This window comes from Palaemon carinicauda, chromosome 1 (genome assembly GCF_036898095.1).
Source record: "Palaemon carinicauda isolate YSFRI2023 chromosome 1, ASM3689809v2, whole genome shotgun sequence".
Taxonomy (NCBI): domain Eukaryota; kingdom Metazoa; phylum Arthropoda; class Malacostraca; order Decapoda; family Palaemonidae; genus Palaemon; species Palaemon carinicauda.
In genome coordinates, this window is record NC_090725.1 from 64,740,610 (window position 1) to 64,763,407 (window position 22,798).

Genomic DNA, 22,798 nt, shown 5'->3' on the forward strand with positions numbered 1-22,798 from the left:
TCCATGTTAGATGGGAAAGAAATAACCTTGACTTAAAAGGAAAAGGGTGTGAAGGAGAGAGGTTAGATTTATTAGAGCATGTGTGGTACTTGATTACTATTATTTCGTGTCGTAGAATTGTACTTAGAAATTCTTTTTCTCCTTTTCTAGTAGAAAATATCATGTAGAGAAACTATATGACACGTTGGTTAGAAAGCAATAAAGGTAAAACAATAACTTTGAAGAATGCAAGTCCAAAGGCAATTATGCATTTATGTATAAATCCTTTTCCTTTAGTAAGTAACCTCAGACATTACACATCAATAATAAGTGTTGAACCAGAAATTCTGTACAGTGTTATAAAAAATTGAAAGAAAGAAGTGAAAAAAACATAAGAGAATCGTCCGTCTTTTGTTTAAAATTTAATGAATGTAGCATCTCTCATGTTTGCCCTTATGACAGAGAAACAAACATTTATGTCACAAAGTCTCGCCTGCAGTACGTTATAGTTAAGGGTATTATATATCCATCAAAACAACTTGTTTATTAAAATTTCACATTAGTATTACTAAGAATTATTATTTGAATTATTTATATAAATGAAGTCTATTCCGTTTTCTGTGGTAAATATAATAAGTGATATGGGTCCGACAAATGTTAGCCCTATGGAAAGAGTATCAAGGTAAGAATAGACAGTCTGTGTTTTTAAGATCGAATTGAGTTTTACTTCATTTTTTTTTTTTTATAAAACTTGACTTTTACCACTGAAATCTACAGATTAAAAGAAACTAAATCTCAATTGTCGTCAAAGTTGTCGACGACGGAGATGATCGTGTTTCTTAAGATGGTCTGGTATAATTAAGCTGATGAGAAAGGATTTTCTTGACTCAGGCTTTCGATGTTTCATAACTGGATTTGTCTCAATTGTATAAAAAGGTTGAACCTGTTGTTGTATTGAATGAAAATTTGGTTTACATAATTGGTAAACGCATCCTTTCTCATGTTTGAAAATACCGAGTGTAGTACAAATCCTGGTTCAATGATGATTGTATAGCACTTATCTAAAAGAAAAATTTAAAAAATAAAAAAAAATAAAAAAAACTCACCATTTTGGAATTGTAATACATCAGATTGACTAACAACAACTATACTCAGATAGGAGCTGTTACTCAGGGAGGCTACAGTTATACCATATGAAAAACCCTTTCTGCTACAATTCAGGATCATAAAAAAGTATACCCGTTGGTATGGACTTAAAAGTTCCTCCTTTACTTAAGCCAGATGTCTATGTCACTCACTGTCCGACGGAAAAAGCAACCCTTTTAGCTGACGTGTTTGACAGTATGCAGAATAATTAGAAACTAGATCTTTCTCATTCCTGTTCCCCTAAAGCTAAACTAACTATTTTAATGTTAGGTCCCGTGAAATCAAAACACTTATACTGGACCTTCATGTGAATTGAGATGTAGACTCTAATGGTAATTTGTTTATGAAGACTGTTGATTTCTTAGCTTTGGCAATGTTACTTTACTGCATTAGGTAAATGTGCTTATGGTAGCTCTAGACCAGCTGATTACCGCCAAATTTCCATACCGTTAATAAATATTATTTGAAGGGTTTTGCACGTCGTTAGGCAAAATGTCTAAAGTTACACTGAAAGTAGTCATCTGTTTTTTAATCTGCAGTTTGACTTTAGCAAAGGCCTCGGATCATCGGATGTCCTTCTTACAATTTCCACAGCTGTAGAGAAATCCCTTTATTCCGGGTAAGAAATTTATCTGCTTGGGCTTGATTTTAGTGCTGTCTTTCGCCAAGATAATCACGAGGCCCTTGTTTTCAAACCTAATTAGATGGGAGTAAGTGGGTGTTTTCTTGACATCTTTATTGAATTTCTAAGTAATAGATTGCATAGGGTAGTTGATGGGCACCATAATGAGTATGACTAAATTTTATCTATTTCGGATTTACCACATGCTTAGGCTTAGGTGATCTATTTATGTATCCAGTTTGCTTGCTTGCAGGAAGGAAGATTGTCAAAATATAAAACTATATTCCTTTGTATAAACAAAAAGATAGTATTAGAAAGTATTAATTGACTACAAATAATATCGACGTGAATTTCTTGAACTAAGTTGTAAAGGTTTCAGCATATTTCCTTTTCCACGAATATGTTTATTCTTATGCCTTTCTATCAGCTTTTTTTTTACTCTATAAAAACTCAAAGGCCAGTCATTCCGAGGTTTTCACAGCTCACTGGATAGATTCGCGGATTCCGTCTTGCGACATTTGAATTTCAAAATAGATTATACGCTCGGGTCTGTTGCAACATTTCCCCATGTAGCTGACTTCACTTAATGTTCAACCCGTCCCAGTTCATAGGTCTCTCGTTAGTCAAAGTTAGGTCATGTGGATTAGGTGGTCATTGACTCCCTGGACGAGAGTCCAGTCGATTAGCTCTTTCTCTCTCACGCGTAAATCTTAATGGAATTTCAATCAAAATTGATTGTTGTTCCTACTTCCGTAAGCCTTGGAGATGAGCATTTCTTATACAGTTTTATCACAAGTATTTTTCCACTCATATTAGGTATTTTAGAAAGAAATTTAGAGTTTTAAGACAATAGCATGTCTAAGGATCTCATACAATTTAAAATTCTGTAACAAATTTTAAGTCTTTACATACTCCATCATAATCGTTTTATCATAGTTGCAAAAAAAAAAAAGAAAAAAAAAAACACTGAATTGAAGTCATAAGGAATCGAAAATGTTGTAATACAATCGACCTGAATTAAAAGATTTTATGCAAAACAAAGAGATTTTTTTTTCTAAGATTTCCGATTCAATCCATAAAATCAAAGCCTTTTAGCTTTTTATTTCACAGTATTATAAACTTGAAATTCTCGTTACATTGATCATGAAGAAAGAGCAAAGCATGTCAAATTTTTCAGTCTAATTTTCAGGAAAACAAAGGCATTTTTCTTTCCAAGTTACTCTGCCTTCTTCGTTACAGAATAAATGCTCCTTCGGTTCTCTGTCACTTCCAGGCAAGATTAATGCACCGGTTAAGTTCCAGTTCTTTCAGCTCGTGTGACGTTTGCCGTTCCTTGCATTTACAGTCTGAATATACTGTATATTATCATACATATCCATTCAGAGCTGGTCTCGATAATATTTCTCTCTCTCTCTCTCTCTCTCTCTCTCTCTCTCTCTCTCTCTCTCTCTCTCTCTCTCTCTCTCTCTCTCTCTCTCTCATATCTGATTTCACTACTAACTTTACAGAAATATCTTGATAGATAAGCTTAATCTGATTATCTCTCACCTTATTTAGGTAAGATTTGATTATGAAATATCTCTCTAGGTTTAGAAAGGCTCAACAATTCAGATTCAAAAATATTCATCTCTGTATATCATTCATATTGATGGAAAATATGATTGATTTAAGACTTGGAGAAAATGCAATTGTTTAATGCATAATTTATTACTGTAATATCCGTAATATACTATTCTAATTTAAATCGCAGAGATTTGCAAACACAAAACTACTACGTACTACAAAATTTTTATCATCATCATTCACACAAGTAGTTGTTATAGCATTATTTGGAAGCGTAGAAAGGTCAGAAAGTATTTTTACCTGCTAATCAGTGTAGTGTGTGTGTTTTTATTTATTTTCTTTATCATTGATAAGATGTACTAGATGATGATAAGGTTGATCAATTTTCTTTTATATTTCACAACATTTAGAGTCAACTTCTGTTAATTCCCTAACATTTTTACCACAGTGCAATTACAAAAGTGGTATCTATCATTAAAACTTAGGAAGCTAACGCCAAGAGGTCTTTGAAACAAAGCCGCTAATAGTTGACTTGACTCTCTCATCTATATTTGCGTCAGTATAATCCGCTTGTATGAAATTCTTATTTTTCTTAAGCGGCATTAGAATTATCATAAACTCTACACTTGTTACAAATATCCAAAGATACTTTCTTTTTGTTAACAGTGATGTCAAAATTACCTTATTTGAACCTAGTGCCATGCTTGACAGAGGGAATGCTGCACAGTAGGCCCAGTCCACAGGATAGTATATATGCAGGTAGAAGATATCCAGAAATAGTGTACTATTTTCTAGTAACATGAATTAAAAAAAAAAAAAAAAAAAACAATTTGTCATAGATCTGCATTTTTAGAATTTCTGTCCATGCAATTTTTAGGACTAAACCAAACCTACACTGGCATACACAGCAGTAGCATTTCCAAAAATACGCAATACTTTAACATTTGACCCAACGTTCAGCTAATGGGTGCAAAATGAGCGCGTTGCTCCAGGCAATGAGGGAATAGAGATGGAAATTTCCAATGATGCCATGTAAATCCTAATTCTGCGATCGGAGACTGTATTTGTATTGTACATGGTTGGGGGGGGGAGGGGCAGTAAATATTGTAGGTCAAAATCAACTAAATACCAGCAAAAAAAATCTCAAGAATTTACTAGCATGACTGAAATAATGACTGCAAATCAATTCGAGTCACCAGCAATTGCAATAGATGCCTTTGGTTGGCGGGATTGTCCAAATGAAATAATTGGAACTGGAATTTGAAATATTCTTCTGCAAGGACGAGCATCGCTGCCACAACATTCACTTGCGGACCAAATTGTTCGTAGCAATGAATTCAACATTACTGTGCAACTTTCTATTGTGATAGATATTTAATTTTCATAAGCAAGCTGAATAGAAGCTCATGTGATCGACCATGCTATTTATGATTTATCTTAATGATAAGTGATAATTATATAAGAAGTTAAGTTTGACTATTCCATTTGTATATACTACAAAAAAAACTTTTTTGCTATTGAAAAACGATGATCAATGAGAATGATGATAGAATTTTTTCTTTCTAATAAACTCCGATATTGTCTATATATTATTTATTGCTGTGACTGTGTATATGTTTTAGCGTAATTATGAATATTGGAATGTTCTTGGCTGGATATTCTGTAACCTGTTCAAAAGCTCAGAAAGGTTAGAGTTTACTTTATACTGCTACTTTGAGATTTGGCAATATATATTTTATGGGTGAGACTGCAAACCACTTGGCTCCAAGCATTTAGGGCCTTTTACTCCACGCAAAGTAGTTATAAGTGATTATACTCATTCCCTCACTGCCCAGAAGTGATGAGGTTGAGGAGAATATGTTCACCTAGATTTAGATTGTTTCTCCTTAAGTCAATGCTCAGATTGCACCGTGCAGTGCCTCCACAGTTCTAGTCCTCTGTAAGTAGATTTAAGTGACGTGACTCTGAAGAATTACAGGTTTATCTGCATCCTACAGACATTTCCTTTCACAACGGGTTTATAGATATCTACAAGGAAATTTTCCGCCTTGTAGAAATGCTTTAATCTTTAAAAAGAAATAGAATATACAAGATATCAATTATATGAATTTTTATCCATTATTACAACATGAAGGCCAACGAGGTGAACACCTTTACGTCCCTATCTGACCATGACTTGAAGTTAGAGAAAATGGTGTCTGAGAAAGATTCAAATATATAAACCAATGTATGAATAAGAACCATCGCATCCTTGAGGGAAACATCAGTGCTTGGGAGACATTACAGTTTGGAATTGCATGTATATCCTGTTAGACACCTCATGAAGTCAGTGATCAAATTCGGTGTGCTTGCCTGAAAATGAATGTGCAAATATTTGCATGTTAAGTAAACAGGGTATAAATAAGATAATCTGGAATCTTGAGAAACTAGAGTTTCTCGTGTGAAGATTCATCTGGGCTTTAGAGTTATATGTGATCTATTCTACCTTACATTTATTTAGGAATCAAGATGGAACCTTCAGTTGTTATTAATACATTAGATTTTATTTTCATGGCCTTAAAAAGATAATTTTCACTTTCTTTAGTTAATTGGCGGATTAAGTAAGGACGCTCGAGACATCCTGTATTTCGTGGACGAAGGTAAATTATGATAAATTTTACAATAAAAATATGGTAAAATACCAACAGAAAAACATCCATTATCAGGAAACCACAATCTGTAGCATATAAATGTCTCTTTGTTAAATAAGAATTCTGTTTGCTTTATAACTCATTATTTTCATTGATGTTCATGTTTATCATGATATATACGCATTGATAAAATTCTCCTGCAATTATTAATAATAGAAACATAGATATTCTTCATTTTATTCGAATTAATAGATACCTATTAATAACAACAATACAGAAGGTTCCTACTTTACTGAAATCCTGTATTTATAAAAATTGGAACTTTTCAATAACTAGATCCATTATATTTCTTTTATCATTTATTTACATAGAATTTTTTCTATAAAATATTGGATATGTCAATAGAAAGGAAATTTACACATTTATACAGAAACAGGGATTTATGCTATGATGGGTCAAGAAAAGGCCCCAAAAATGGGCTGGTGTGAGCGTGGTCATTTTTTTTCTTATTGTGTGGAATTACCATGGAGGCTCGAATACTCTCAGAGAGAGATATGTACATATATATATATATATATATATATATATATATATATATATATATATATGTATATATATATATATATATATATATGTGTGTGTGTGTGTATTTATATATATATATATATATATATATATATATATATACAATCATATACATATATACTGTATATATATATATATATATATATACATTTATATATAAACATATATATATATATATATATATATATATATATATATATATATATATATATATATATATATATATATATATATATATATATATATATATATATATATATATATATATATATATATATATATATAATACATATATATATCCTCATTTTATATAGTATATATAGTTAGCCTATTTTATCAGATATTAGTCACGCTTACCAAGTTCAATTCTCACTTTTTTTCATAAAATCCCCTTACCACTTCTTTTTATCTAACTATCAAATTTTGCCTAAATTCTTCATCTGTCCTTTCTTTGTTTCAATAATTTTTTCCACTATTACCAGACCTAATTTTAGACACAACTTATATATACGTGAATATCCTCTTTATAGCTATAGTAGCTGTTTACCTTTTGAAAAGTATAGCACTAGGAATCTCTCTCGACAGCCAGATCTCAAAAAACGTTTCGCGTCAGTAAAACTGGTGTGCGATTAACACCGCCACCCACAATGCAGTTATGTAATCAAATTATCCATTTTACATCAATTAATGGCGTCAAAATCTTGCACTTACCTTCGTGTGGAATATAACGATTCTCAAGTTATTCATTTGCTGGTATTTGATAATGGATATTATCGATAGTTCCTAATATCAGTGTGCTAAGGTACCGAGTGAAGGACAAACCGTGGTTCAATGATGATTGTAGACGTGCTTATTTGGAGAAACAGGAGGCCTATCATCTTTGGAAGGGTAACAGATCAGATTTGACCTGGAACAACTATACTCAGCTTCGAGGTTTTGCTCAGAGAGTTTATGCCTCAACTGAAAAGGAGTACAATTTAACCATAAAAGAAACACTTTCTGGTACAACTCAGGAACATAAATGGTGGTCTACCCTTAAATCTGCACTCTTTGGTGTAGATGCAACAGTTCCTCCTTTACTTAAACCAGATGGCTCAGTCACTCACTGTCCAAAGGAAAAGGCAACCCTTTTGGCTGATGTTTTTGACAGTAAACAGAGTAATGAAAAACTTGAACTTCCTCATTCCTGTTTTCCTGAGGCTAAACTAACTAGTTTAGCTTTTCGATCTCATGAGATTAAAGCTCTGTTGATGGACCTTGATACTTATGGAGGTGTAGACCCAAATGGTATTTTTCCTTTGTTTTTTATAAAGACAGCAGATTTCTTAGCTCCAAAGTTATCTGTTATTTTGCGCAAGTTAACAAGAAGAGGAGCTTTTAGCACTAGTTGGAGAATTGGTAATGTTACTCCTCTATGTAAATATGTTTGTGGTAGCTCAAGTCCCACCGATTACCGCCCAATTTCCATAACTCCCATATTATCTAAAGTTTTTGAACGTCTTCTGGCAAAACGTCTTAATAGGTTTGCTGAACGTAATCATCTACTCCCTAGTTTGCAATTTGGTTTTCGTAAAGGCCTTGGAGCATGTGATGCCCTTCTTACAATCTCCAATGCTGTACAGAAATCCCTTGATTGTGGTCGGGAAGTTCGTATGATTGGCCTTGATTTTAGTGCTGCCTTTGACCGTGTTAATCATGAGGCCCTTGTTTTCAAACTGAAACAGTTGGGAGTGGGTGGGTTGTTTCTTAGCATTATTATTGATTTTTTAAGTAATAGATCTCAAAGAGTTGTTGTTGATGGGCACCATCGTGATTATAGGAATGTGATATCCGGTGTTCCACAGGGTAGTGTTCTTGGCCCATTACTTTTCATACTATATACACAAGACATGTGGTTTGGCCTAGAAAACAAGCTTGTTGCATATGCAGATGATGCTACTCTCTTTGCATCAATTCCATCCCCTGAATGTAGATCTAGGGTTGGTGAATCCCTTAATAGAGATTTAGCTAGAATTAGTGCACGGTGCAAATTATGGGGTATGAAGTTGAATCCTAACAAAACTCAAAGTATGATTGTAAGTAGGTCAAGGACGGTGGCTCCTCAACATCCGGATCTCAGTATTGATAATGTTTCTTTAAATGTGTATGACTCTTTCAAAATTTTAGGTGTGATTCTCGACAGTAAATTTACTTTTGAGAAACATATAAGGTCTCTGTCTTCTTCAATTGCACAAAAAATAGGCTTATTGAGAAAGTCTTTCAAGATTTTCGGTGATCAATCTATTCTGAAGAAGTGTTTTAATTCTTTCATTCTACCTTGATTTGAGTATTGTTCTCCTGTTTGGTCTTCAGCTGCTGATTCTCATCTTAATTTGTTGGACAGAAACTTACGGTCTATTAAATTTCTTATTCCTGATCTAGATATTAATCTCTGGCACCGTCGTTCAATTAGTTCATTATGCATGTTGCATAAGATTTTTCATAACTCTGACCATCCTTTACATTCAGATCTCCCTGGACAATTCTATCCTGTTCGTAATACTAGGCAGGCAGTTAATTCTAATAGCCAGGCCTTCTCCATCACGAGGCTCAATACTACGCAGTACTCTAGAAGTTTTATTCCAGCTGTTACCAAGTTGTGGAATGATCTTCCTAATCGGGTGGTTGCATCAGTAGAACTTCAAAAGTTCAAAGTTGGAGCAAATGCTTTTTTGTTGACCAGGCGGACATGAGTCTTTTATAGTTTATTTATGACATATTTGTTTTTGATGCTGTTAATAGTTTATATATGACATGTCTGTTTTGACGTTGTTACTGTTTTTAGAATGATTTATTGTTAATTTGTTCTCTTCATTTATTTATTTCCTTTTTTCCTTTCCTCACTGGGCTATTTTTCCCTGTTGGAGCCCCTGGGCTTATAGCATCTTGCTTTTCCAACTAGGGTTGTAGCTTGGATAGTAATAATAATAATAATAGAATGTTTCTTCCTTTAAAATATCTCAAAAATTTCATGACCCTCCAATGTTCGAGGGAGAAATATTTCACCTCCAGTAAAAATTCTAAATAAATTTATCTTTTTTTTGTGGAATCTAAAATAGGAAAATACTGTTGTTTATTCATTTATAATTTAGGAATATTCTCTTTGCTCTCTCACTGGAATCCCTTTCTGCTTGATCCACCATAAATAACCCACCATTTTTAATCACAGCTAACAGTCTTCAGCGTCACTGGCGTTAGTGTTCCCATATAGTTTTTCTTTTGTCATCATCATTCAGCTCGAGATACTCTTTCCATAAACCTGCAGCACCACCCTCTTCCAGTAAATCGCTTCCATCTGCATCTTTTATCATAGAATCCATTCACTGGTTAGTTTCCTCTCAGTGTTTCCCTTTCTCCAAAACAAATCCATTTCCTCTCAGGATTTTTCCTTTGAATTTGTCATCGCTTACATTTTTTTGGTTTTGACTCTCCCATCATAAAATCTTTATACAATTCCGGTCGTGGAATATGAACGTTGAAGAAAATTTCTCCATTAAGTAATTCTTTGCTTTCTTATTAATTTCTATCTTATATTTCTTCTTAAATCTACTGGAAGTTTGACCAAGACATACTTTAAACGATTATTTACATATGCTATGCTTATTCACAATTGTCAGGGCTTCGTTTTAGCCGAAATCTATTTTTCTATTTCATAAAGATTATTTTATGTTCAATCTAAAAATATATATATTCAACAATACATGATATATGCTCTTAGTAATTTAGGCTATATGATAATGATTAAGAAGCCGAGGAAGTTTACATTATATTGTAATATTGATGTTACCAGATGATGGCCTTCAAGTCAACTATATTTTTGACATTTGCAGACTCACAAAAATATATATATACACACACACACACACATATATATATATATATATATATGTGTGTGTGTGTATGTATGTATATATATATATATACATATATATATATGTGTGTGTGTGTATGTATATATATATATATATATATGTGTGTGTGTGTATATGTATATATATATATATATATATATATCTATATATATCTTTATATATATATGTGTGTGTATGTATGTATGTGTATAAGTGCGTATTTAAAGTTATTGACTCACATGATATATGTGATTGAGGTGGAATTATTCCCTGGTTTATCTGCTTCACCTTCAGCAATGTATTGATCAAATATGATCAACACTAAGCTAAGTCTCAAAGGTATAGACATACTGAAAACAACTGAAATATTTTATCACTTAGCCATATAAGCCTGAGAGAATATAAATAGTTGAACAGATCTAATATCTTCATATATAGTTAATACTCGTAAATATGATAAATTTCCCATTGGGAGTTCTGGAAAAGAATAAGATTGTAGGTGTTAATTAATATCCTTTATCACGTGACTTACTCAGTTAAAATTTGTCCCGTACCCTTAGACACAACCCTATTAAATGTGTAAATGAGAAATTGCTTTTATATTAGATTATTACTCTACTTTACTCGGTACAGCCAAGAGCAGAGAAATAACCAAATGAATATATAGTAGTTTGAATAGATGTAGAAACATTTCTTGTAAATGTATTAGAAGCAGTAATCACCACACATAAGTAAAGCCAAGAAGAGTACAGCCTTCTAGTTTATTTAAAATGTGTTTGATACACAACCTTGTTTACCACTTCAGTAAATTATGGCTCCCATTTACAGAATTTTGGATTTGCAAGTCATATTTTCGGTCGAAAAAAGTCACAAAAATCACATACCACGTATATATATATATATATATACATGCATACACGCACACACGCACACACACACACACATATATATATATATATATATATGTATATATATATATATATATATAAATATATATATATATATATATATATAACGGATTTTGAGCGAAGCGAAAAATCTATCTTTGGGTGAGATGGCCATGTCGTTCTGATGGAAGTTCCTATAGGGTAGCTTCCTAGGGTATATTACAACTACGTCGATATTCCCAGAGAATTTACCTTAAGGTACCCAGAATTCTAACTCCTGGAGCGAATATCCCTAAGGAAAGGGATATCGCGACATATCAGAGGACGTGTTCTTGACACGCCACATGGCAATCTGCACCCCAAACAGAGATTACGTATCAAGGGGTCAATTGGCAAGAAACGAAAACGGGAAAGAAAAAGGGGGAGCCGCTCCCAAGGCTCCCTATTCTCCAGTTTCGTAAGCGTGCCTGGCGCCAATCCTGGCGCCATCTGTATTCCTTGTAGCGTACACGAGGTGCTACAGGTACTGTATGTAGGGAGGGGTCCTACAGCCCTTTCATAGAAAGGGAAGGGCGGGTCCATCAGGACGACATGGCCATCTCACCCAAAAATAGATTTTTCGCTTCGCTCAAAATCCGTTTTTTGGGCTCAAGCCATGTCGTCCTGATGGAAGTATACCAGAGCATTACTGTATCTGTGGATTCTCAGAACGTGCCGTACTCCCCGGAGGTAATTTTTCCCGGTCGACTAGACCTAGAGACCTAAGATGTTACCGTTATACATCTTTTCAACTAACCATAAACCATGTTAGAGCTTCCTGCCCCCTACAGGGAAGAGAGTCCTACTAGACTCTGGAAAAGTCTCGAAGAGTACATATACCTATGTATGAATACCAGGCAAGCTAATATAGTGGTCTCACCCTATATTAAGTAAAGCATAGTTTGTAAAGAACCACTGCGTCAATATGAAATATCGACCAGTTCTCCGCACAATACTTGTATTGGACAAAGGTTTATATCCGCATAGGAGGAAACTTGTAAAACCACCACCGTCCCCTTCTGGGACGGAGTCCTCCAGATAAGGGAAAGCATAAACCAATACAACATAGCTTGCATACAGGAACAATCTATTAGAATTATCCCAGATAAATATACATAGAATGAATGCTCAATTATATCAATAAATTGACACAGGTGAAGGAGACGCAAGGTTCTCAAGAACAAGTTTATTGATAGACAATAAACAGACAGGTTAACAACAATTCTATATATATATATATATATATATATAAGAAGAGGATAACCAAAACTTTAAGCATAAGTCTGATAGTAAACAGAAACTTGTTTATCTGAAAGAAAAACATTAGTGCCACTTTTAACATACCGAGGTATGAAGGTCAGAAAAGTCTGCATTACTAATCAGTTACATTAGCGTTAGAAACGCTCGGCACACATGTCTGCACTTATGCTAGGTTCACCTTTGGAAGTGGAACAGTCAACGTGGGCACCTCAGTGCCCTCACTTAGTTTGTAGCACAGAATGTAACTACACACTCACCTGGAATTAATTGTCCCAATTAAAACCACTGTTCCTCGCAGAGTTAAACAGCAGGGTTAACGACGCAACCCACTGCTACCACAGAACTCTTTAGTTGCTCCACTTGCTTCGCATAGTGGCGAAAGAACACTCTGGAAGACTTCCAGCCAGTGTATGAACGGAGATGTTCAAAATCCATACAATTAAGGAAATTTAAGGATGAAGCAACTTTCCTCGGATCGTGACCTGCGGGTGTACTGTCAGGATCCGCTCTGCGAATAGAATATGCGATTTTCGCCCTGAGTTGATTCAGTGATAAATTTGAGCCTGATGTTTCTCCCCTGAATAGTTGACCACCCTAGAAGTCTGAAGTTCTATGAAGATAGACCTTTAGGCATTCTACTAGACATAGAGATGCATCTCCTTTCATAGGGCAGATTCTCCAGGGACCCCACCTGTTGGTGGGTAACTCATTCTTGGTGAGAAACAAAGGATCCGGAAACAGGTTCAGTTCTCCCCCATCCGGGAACTGAACACGACCTTCCTCTCTCGAGAAGGCTACAATCTCACTAACCCTGGCCCCGGACGCGAGTGGAAATAGGAAAATAACTTTTTGGGTCAAATCCATTAACGCACCCTCCTCATTGCTCCACAGAGAAGCGAAATGAAGAACCTAGTCTAAAGACCATGAAATGGGCTTCGGAGGTGCTGAAGGTCTGAGCCTAGCGTAGGCTTTCAGAACTTTATTGCCTTCTAATAGATTTGCACTTATTTTCCTCTAGGAAGTCTATGCTGGCTTCCGAAATCCCGAAACGCTTTCTCACCGCTAGGGAGAGAAAATCATGAGCTGCAGGATCCGGGTTTTCTGTAATGAAGCGCAGACAGAAGACTTCTGGACTCGCTGGGTCAGAACTGGATCTGGTAGCGGTAGAAACTTTAGTCGTAGTTCCAATGCCAGGGGGAACCACACGCTGTTCGACCACTTGTGGGTCACTATTGCCGCTACCCCCTTGAAGGATCTCAGTTGTTGAGGACCCTCAACAGAAGGTTGTGAGGAGGGAACAGATAAATCCTGGACCATCTGTTCCAGTCGAGGGACATCGCGTCCACTGCTTCCGCTAAGGGGTCCTCGTACGGGGACACGTACAGGGGCAACTTCTTGTTGTCTTTCATAGCAAAGAGGTCTATCTGCAGTTCTGGGACTTGTTCAGAATGAAGGAGAATGATCCTGCGTCTAAGGACCATTCCGACTCTATCGGTGTGAACCTGGATAGAGCGTCCGCTGTCACATTGCGGACTCCTTGAAGGTGAACTGCCGACAGGTACCACTTCTTCTTTTCCGCCAATCGGAAGATGGCCAACATCACCTGGTTGAGAGGTGGTGACCTCGATCCTTGTCGATTCAAGCATCTCACAACTACCTCGCTGTCCATCACCAACCTTATGTGGATCGAGTGACGCGGGGAGACTTTCTTTAAGGTAAGGAACACTGCCATAGCTTCTAGAAAGTTTATGTGAAAGGTCTTGAATAGCTTGGACCAAGTCCCTGGACTTTTTTCCGATGAGTGACCTCCCCGTCCCTCCTTCGAGGTGTCTGAGTGAATCGTCACCGACGGGGGAGGTGGCTGAAGAAGAACCGACTTCTTTAGATATCTGGCTTGGGGCCAAGGCCTGAGAAGAGTACGTAGCCGAAGCGGAACTGGTCTTCTCAGATCTCTTCGCGCGTTTGATGCATAACTTCTCCAAACTCCGGTTGCATCCTTTAGCTGTGCTCTTAGCACTGGGTATGTCACCGAAGCAAACTGGAGAGAGCCCAGTACCCTCTCCTGTTCGCGTCTTGATATCCATTCGGAATCTAGAAGTCTCTTGACAGAACCCGCTATCTCCTTCCTTCTCTTCGCCGGGATGGAGAAACGATGTGACATTAAGTCCCAGTGGATTCCCAGCCACTGGAACTTTTGAGATGGAGAAAGTCGAGACTTTTTTCTGCTGATCTTGAAGCCTAGATACTCTAGGAACTGGATCACTTGACTGGAAGCTTGCAAGCATTCTGTCTCGGATGCTGCCCACACCAGCCAGTCGTCCAGGTAGGCTACTACCTGAATTCCCTTTAGGCGTAATTGTTTGAGAGCTACGCTCGCAAGCTTCGTGAAAATCCTTGGGGCTATATTTAGCCCGAATGGCATGGCTCTGAAGGCGTATAGTCTTCGTTGTAGCTTGAACCCTAGGTAGGGGGAGAGTCGACGGTTGATTGGAACGTGCCAATAGGCGTCTGACAAGTCTGTGGAGACGGAATATGCCCTCTTGGGCAGTAAGGTCCTTATGTGTTGCAGTGTTAGCATCTTGAATTTGCAATTCACTATGAACTTGTTGAGTGGCGACAAGTCCAGAATGACTCTGAGCTTTTCCGAGTCTTTCTTAGGAACACAAAACAGCCTCCCTTGGAATTTGATGGACTTCACCCTTCGGATCACATTTTTCTCCAACAGTTCTTGAACGTACTCCTCCAGAACGGGGGTGGAGTGTTGGAAAAAATCGAGGGCACGGGGGTGGAGTGCTGTACCAGCTCCAGCCCAGTCCGTTCTTGAGTAGGCTGTGGGCCCAGGGATCGAAGGTCCACCGATTCCAAAAATTCTGAAGTCTCCCTCCTACCGGCATCATCTCACTTGGACTGCCGTCCTGAGGTCTTGCCTCCCCGACCGCGACCGCCCCTGAATCCCCTTCCCCTTGAGGGGCGCCTAGACGAGCCTCTGGCTGCTCCTCTAGGCTTTGCTCGAAAGGAAGTAGACTGCCCTTCGAACGTTGGGGTGAACACCGTGGACTGTGTCGACACGGCCTGGGGTACCCACTGGAAAGTGGTCAGGGTTTGTGCCACCATCTGGGGCACTGAAGGCATCGGCAACTGCTGTTGCTGTTACTGTTCAACTGGCTTGGCTGGCCGAGACGGTAGCCTAGGCCTTTTAGTCTTCCTCTTCGGTTGGGGACCCTCATCCGGGGAAGACTTTCTCTTGATAGACAGGCCCCACTTTTGGAGAAGATTTCTATTCTCCGTGGCGGCCTTATCCACAACTTCTTTGACCAATTCGCTAGGGAAAAGGTCTTTGCCCCAAATGTTGGAGGAGATTAGTTTCCTTGGCTCGTGCCTCACCGTAGCTGAGGTGAACACAAACTCCCTACAAGCTCTCCTCGCCCTGACGAAGCTGTAAAGATCCTTCGTCACTGTGGCCAGATGAATCTTGGCCACTACCATGAACATTTCATGGACCTTGGGGTCACTTGCCATCGTCTCAAGAGTGGTCTGAAGAGACATTGAGGCAGCCAGTCCTTTCTTTTGTCTCGAGCTCTCTCCGCAAAAGAAAGTCAGACAGCTTAGGGAGGTTCTCACCGAACTGACGTCCGGCAATATCAGCCTCCAACTTCCCGACTGAGAAGTTAAGATGGACGTCATTCCAGTCCTTATGGTCCATGGGTAGGGCCAGCAACAAGGGTTTACACTCCTCCAGGGAGGGGCAAGGCTTGCCAGCCTCGACTGCTTTTAATACAGCCGCAAACCCTTTCTGCAAAAAGGGGAAGGCTCTAGCAGGAGAGGACACAAAGGAAGGGAGCTTCTTACTCAATGCAGTAACTTTTGAGTTTGTGAAGCCCCTCTCTTTCATCGAAGATGAAAGCAAAGCCTAAGCCTTAGCATGGTCCATCACTATGACCTCCTTCGACTCTGTCTTCTCCTTTGAAGCTGGTTCCTTCCTCAACCGGACATAACAGTCCGGATATGACCCTTTGCTGGGCCAGAATTCAACTCCCTCAAGGGGAACTGAACCCAGCTTATCCGACATGACGATCTTTCCAGTCGTCATCGGCATGTGGTTGGCATATCTCCACGGGTTAGCATCTGAGCACAAGGGAAGGTCTTTCACATTGAGCCTTTTCTGGGGCCCATGCGATGCTGCAAGCTCCTGCATCCGCAGTTCCATTGCAGCCGCCTTCTCCATATTCTCCTTCTGCATTTGTTGGATCATTCCAACAATGGAGGAGAGGGCCTGTCCCAGCTCTACTGGGAGAGCAGACGATGTTGAGGGAATAGGTTCAGGGATCAGAACCGGAGCAGCCGACACCTCGTTGGCTTCTTCCTCTACGATGTCTGGGGCTTGATCTTCATCCTGGCCTCCTGCCAGGAGGTCTTCCTCCAGACGCTCGGACACGTCTGACATCCTGTCGCCCAACTGGATGTCTTGCACGGCGACCGCCACTTGAGCATCCACCTGGATCTGAACTAGGGGAATCTCCTCTTGAGGCTGGGGAATCACTGCATCAGCTGATGCCCTAGGGAAAAGGTAAGCCCTCATCTTCTCACTTGGAAGATAAGGTCCAGAGGTGTTCTTCTGGAAGCCCCTTACCCAGGTGCGAAGCTTCCTCCTTGCTATATCCCTTGATTCCGCTGTCCTAGGGGAATCAAAAGCTTCAGTAATCAGGTTAGAGCACACGGTACATACCTGGGGGTCCCAATACCGGAGCTCACCTTTGGAGACAGCGCATGCTGCGTGTCTCCTACATAATCCATGTCCGCAGAGGTTCTTACTGCGGACGTTGCAGAAAGCACTTCCGCACTTCGGACGTACCTCCTGCAAAGAGAAGAAAACTTCCATGAGTATCAAGTGAACTATGTATCACTGGATATGCACAGTTTAGCATAACAATTCAGAAAGAAAAGACACACACTTGTGTTTCCCTCACAACCAATTGTTGCAGCCTTCCAGATAATAAAATATAATGGTTAATCTCTTCTAGAATAACCAATGCCAAGTTTCCAGAGGAAACAGGTGGAGCTCACACCTAAGCAACGATTTTAAAATCCTGGATAATAGACAAGAAAGAACTCACTTTCTTATCTGTAAGGCAACAGCAAAGGTCTGTGCAAGACAACACAAAAGTGTTAGAACACACAGTGCTGTACCAAAACTTATACTATAGTTTTCCTCTTACAGTATATGTTATACTGAAGAATACTGGTACAGTATAGGAGGTTATGTGCCGGCCGGCACACACCATAACTAACTTTAAAGTACACTACTTAACAGCTATAAGGGGGCAGAACGCTGGTTCAAATGCATGTGCCGGCCGGCAGTAACTGCCGGCCGGCAACAGCCAATGTCGGCTACACAAGGTAGCACCCGGCTGCCGGCCACACTCTTGGCGACCGGCAGACAAGGGCTGACATTAGCCGGCCGGCAAAGGTACACAACCGATGCCAGCCAGCAGCAAAAGAACCAGAGGACTACGACTGCCCGGCTGCCGGCCTCATAGGCCGGCAGCCGGGTCGGGTACAGCACTAGAAGAAAACAGAATGGATGCCGGGATAAGAGCGTAAACAACCTCCAAGCCCGGCAATCCGAAAGAGTGCATATAAGGAAGGGGAGAATCTAATTCAGGCTTCCTGACCAATGCCGTCTGACTCACAGGCAGGCATGGATGAGGGACCAAGGGAGGTCCGGGCAGCACTCAAGCAGAAGACTCTTGCCGGCCGGCAGACTCTGCTGGCCGGCAAAGGACTGAGTCAATTCCACATCCTAACCTATCCTAGGTCCAGATGTAGAATGACTGTAATGGCTAGGCCATTATGGAGATAGAGGGGGAAGGGACAAAAGAGGGTCCTACCAACCTTGCTTTAGTGAAGGATCACCCGCAGCCAAGGAAACTCATCTTAGCCTAAGGGAGATCCAAGGAGGGAGGCCAGCAATACTTGCCAGCTCCCAAAGAACCAAAGCAAGGAAGGTGTTGCTACTCCCAGGGAAAGAATCTTATCCTCCCACCGAGAACAGCAACAAGGACTAGTCTGCTAGATCACAAAAGAAGGAATCATCTCGTACAGAAACCTTCGGTAGTGACCTAAGGAGGCTAAGCCTCCTATGTCTGTGTCAGGCCAGCGAGGGAGACTCTACCCCAAGCCAGACGAACACAGACTCAGACTAAAAACTCTGTTGTTCTGTCCCACTCTGAAACCAGACTTACTGGAACAGGAAGGTACAGTAACACCCCAGTATAGTTTTATCGAAAGTTAATTCAGATAAACCACTTAAGGATAAGCCCAAGGCTTAAACAGAGGGAAAGGGATTGCATACCTTCTCCGAAGAAAAGAAAGCAACCGGGGAGTATGAGAAAGTATACTAAGGCTCCATAAGCAACTTAGCCTAGGCACCAAGAGAATCGATTACCTAAATCACCGAAACTCACTCGTATACTATCTTGGAAATATTCAACATAATCTTAAATGTATAAAAAACAGCCTAAAGCTTCAATAAAATTTTAATACACTCGGAAAACCAAAATCATGCAGAAAGTACTAGGACCAAACGACTAGGCTACATGGCCTAGCGTAGGCCAGAGTTGGCGAATACTTCGCCAAAATAATACTAAAGCACGAAAGGAAATCCTATGTAACGCTAAATAGCTAAGATTTATTAAAGCAAAACAACCGGGAATGTCGCTCTGGCTAACTAAAACTCATACCTAGCGAGCGACAGCGTCCATGACGCCTCCGGTAGGCTACGGCTCTTGTAACAAAGATTAATCCTATTAATCACTTAAAAATTTACCAAGAGCCTACATTTATACATAAAAGAAATGGTACTCAACTTATCAGAGGCCGACGAAGTTGGAGAAGCCATGAAAAGCTGAACAAATCCAAGATTTGCGAGAAACACAGGAAAAAACACCGAAGTTGTTAAGCTACGCAAAAAGGAATACAGATGGCGCCAGGATTGGCGCCAGGCATGCTTACGAAACTGGAGAATAGGGAGCCTTGGGAGCGGCTCCCCCTTTTTCTTTACAGTTTTCGTTTCTTGCCAATTGACCCCTCGATACGTAATCTCTGTTTGGGGTACAGATTGCCATGTGGCGTGTCAAGAATACGTCCTCTGATATGTCGCGATATCCCTTTCATTAGGGATATTCGCTCCAGGAGTTAGAATTCTGGGTACCTTAAGGTAAATTCTCTGGAATATCGCCGTAGTTGTAATATACCCTAGGAAGCTACCCTATAGGAACTTCCATCAGGACGACATGGCTTGAGCCCAAAAAAAAAAAATATATATATATATATATATATGTACATACATACATATATATATATATATATATGTATATATATATATATATATGTATGTAATGTATGATATATATATATATATATATGTATATATATATATATGTATATATATAATATATATATGTATATATATATACATATATATATATAAATATATATGTGTGTGTATATATATACATACATATGTATATATATACATACATACATATATATACATACATATATATGTATATATATATATATATATATATACATACTTATATACATGTATATACGTATATATATGTATATGTATACATATATATCTATATATATATATATATATATATACATATACCACACCGAACACACACACACACACATATATATATATATATATATGTATATATATATACATATATATATATATATATATGTACGTGTGTATGTGTGTATAGATAATCTATATTAAAGGTGATTGCCTTGTGGCGTCAATGAGTTTCCAACAGGAGTCCTTGTATTTTCTCAGCTCTAAGTTTCATGTGTAACCCTTTGGTTAAAGAAACGGTGATTATTCTTTTCTACATATTTCATTCACGACATAAGCCACAGTTTCTTTTATATATAAGGTGCTACATGAATTATGATTAATCTTTTTGAAATTATTTTCTACAGATATTAAAAAAAAAATCTAAAAATAAAAAATTAAACGGTGGAATTTTTCAAAATTCATATCTACAAATTATAAAAACGATATTTTTTTTATTATATACATGCATACATATATATACATAGATACACGTTCATGCACACAGACGCACGGTAGGGCCTGCACTTCTACAGAGATTTTCCATATTGCTTTCTCCTTAAAGTTAGCTATATTCAGAATCCCGCTGGATGTTCAATTTTGGCCCCTGGAGACCGATGTTTACAGTTTCAGATACTATAATCCTGCTCTAGTTTTTTTCCTTGTGAGCAATCTATGGTCCATCAGTCAATTCTTACAGGAAGAGTTTCCGGTCGGTGTACATATAGTGTTGGTTTATTGCCCTTGACTTCTATGGGCCAGCATCCGTCTTCGGACTGGTGTGGTAGTGTGTCTAATATAGTCTTTGCTGTGATATTTACATATCTCCTCGAGACATGAAACTTATAGACTACGTTTGTACACACTTCCTTTGGTTCTTTTGGGATATTAATGTTTTTCATCACAAGACTTGTAAATTACGTTGGGGAGGCTATAGATGTACAGTTTTCTTTCTGGAAAGAGGTTTTCAGGGCAACACCCCTATTGAAGATTCCTAGCTAGGTCTGGGATTCAATATTTGTAGGCCGAACCTAAGGTAATACAGTGGCTGCTGATTAGGTTTTTTTTTTTTTTCTTTAGTTTTTTTCATGGTCTGTTGAATTTCATTGAACTTCTTACCTTCTACAATCATGATGTAGGGTAATTCTTTATTTGCTAGTAGCTGTCGAATCCGGTTTAGTTCGGCACTAACGTCTTGCTAAGTTTTGCTGCACAGTACATGTCTGTTCTTTTGACGTAAGCACTTATTACTGACTTTTTGCATTCACCTCTAGTATTTAAGCATCTACCTACGTTGATTGATTTTGGGTATACCAATATCTTGAATTATTCATCTTTATGATCGACCAGGACATCAAGAAAAGGCAGGGTTTTTTCTAAACTGAATTCAGTTCATAAACTGAGTACGGAATTTCTCGTATCCATAGATCTTTGGCTTCTTGTGTTCCTTGAAGGTCTTTTCTTCAACGGATGCCATAAACATATTAGCAAATAGAGTCCCAAGAGGAGATCCCTTGGCTACACCGTCTATTTGTAGAAATAATTGTCCTCAGTGAGAGAGGAACGGAGCTTCCATAGTGCTGGATTTTAACATCTCACTAAAAACATCCTCAAATATGGGTAGTGGTTTATATATATATATATATATATATATATATATATATATATAGTGTGTGTGTGTGTGTGCGTGTGTGTGTGTGTGTGTGTGTGTGTGTGTGAATGCAGGTGTGATTATATGTGTAGATATTTGCTTTCACAAGTGAATATGTTTTGTCTACATTTAGAAAAACGCTCATGATCATGTGAATATAAATCAAGTACTAGGAAAATGGCTGAAAGAGGAGGCGAGAGAATAATCTCATTTGAAAAATCCCAAACTATTTCTTTCACCGACATTTATTGTGTAAGCCGATCCATTTTGGTAGTAAGGAGGATTATAAAGGCTCCTGAGAGTTCATGATCAATGCTGTCTATGAATCATATATAGAGAGATGAACAAATTAGTTTGAATGGCCATAATGTTGCATCTGATAACTTTTTTATTTATAAATTCATTTTAGGAGATAGTGATATACACATACCGGTTAGCCACTTCTGGGTCAATTGCATTTTCTTTGCACGTTAATTTAATTCAAAGAAACATTTTTTAATTATTAGCTTTCTGAATACTATTTTCACCCTTCATGGTTATACGTGTATGTGTTTTGGAAAATTAAAGACAAACACATTTTTCTTATATACCGTATCAATTGTTCGTATGTCCATATGTTGATTGTCAATACTCTAACCGAATAGTAAGCAACTTATTTTGAATTTTTTATTTCTTCTATTTTTTTTAATAATCCTCCTGTTTTTTCCCATACTTTCAAAATATTATGAATAGCTAAATTTCTGTATATTTTACAGTCATCATATGTTGGATATCTTGGAACCATATACGAATATACTATAGTTCATACACTTTTTATTATGCAAGAAAAGAAAATAACATTTTTTAAAGCATTTTTTGACATACAATTAAATGTTATAGATAATAATAATAATAATAATAATAATAATAATAATAATAATAA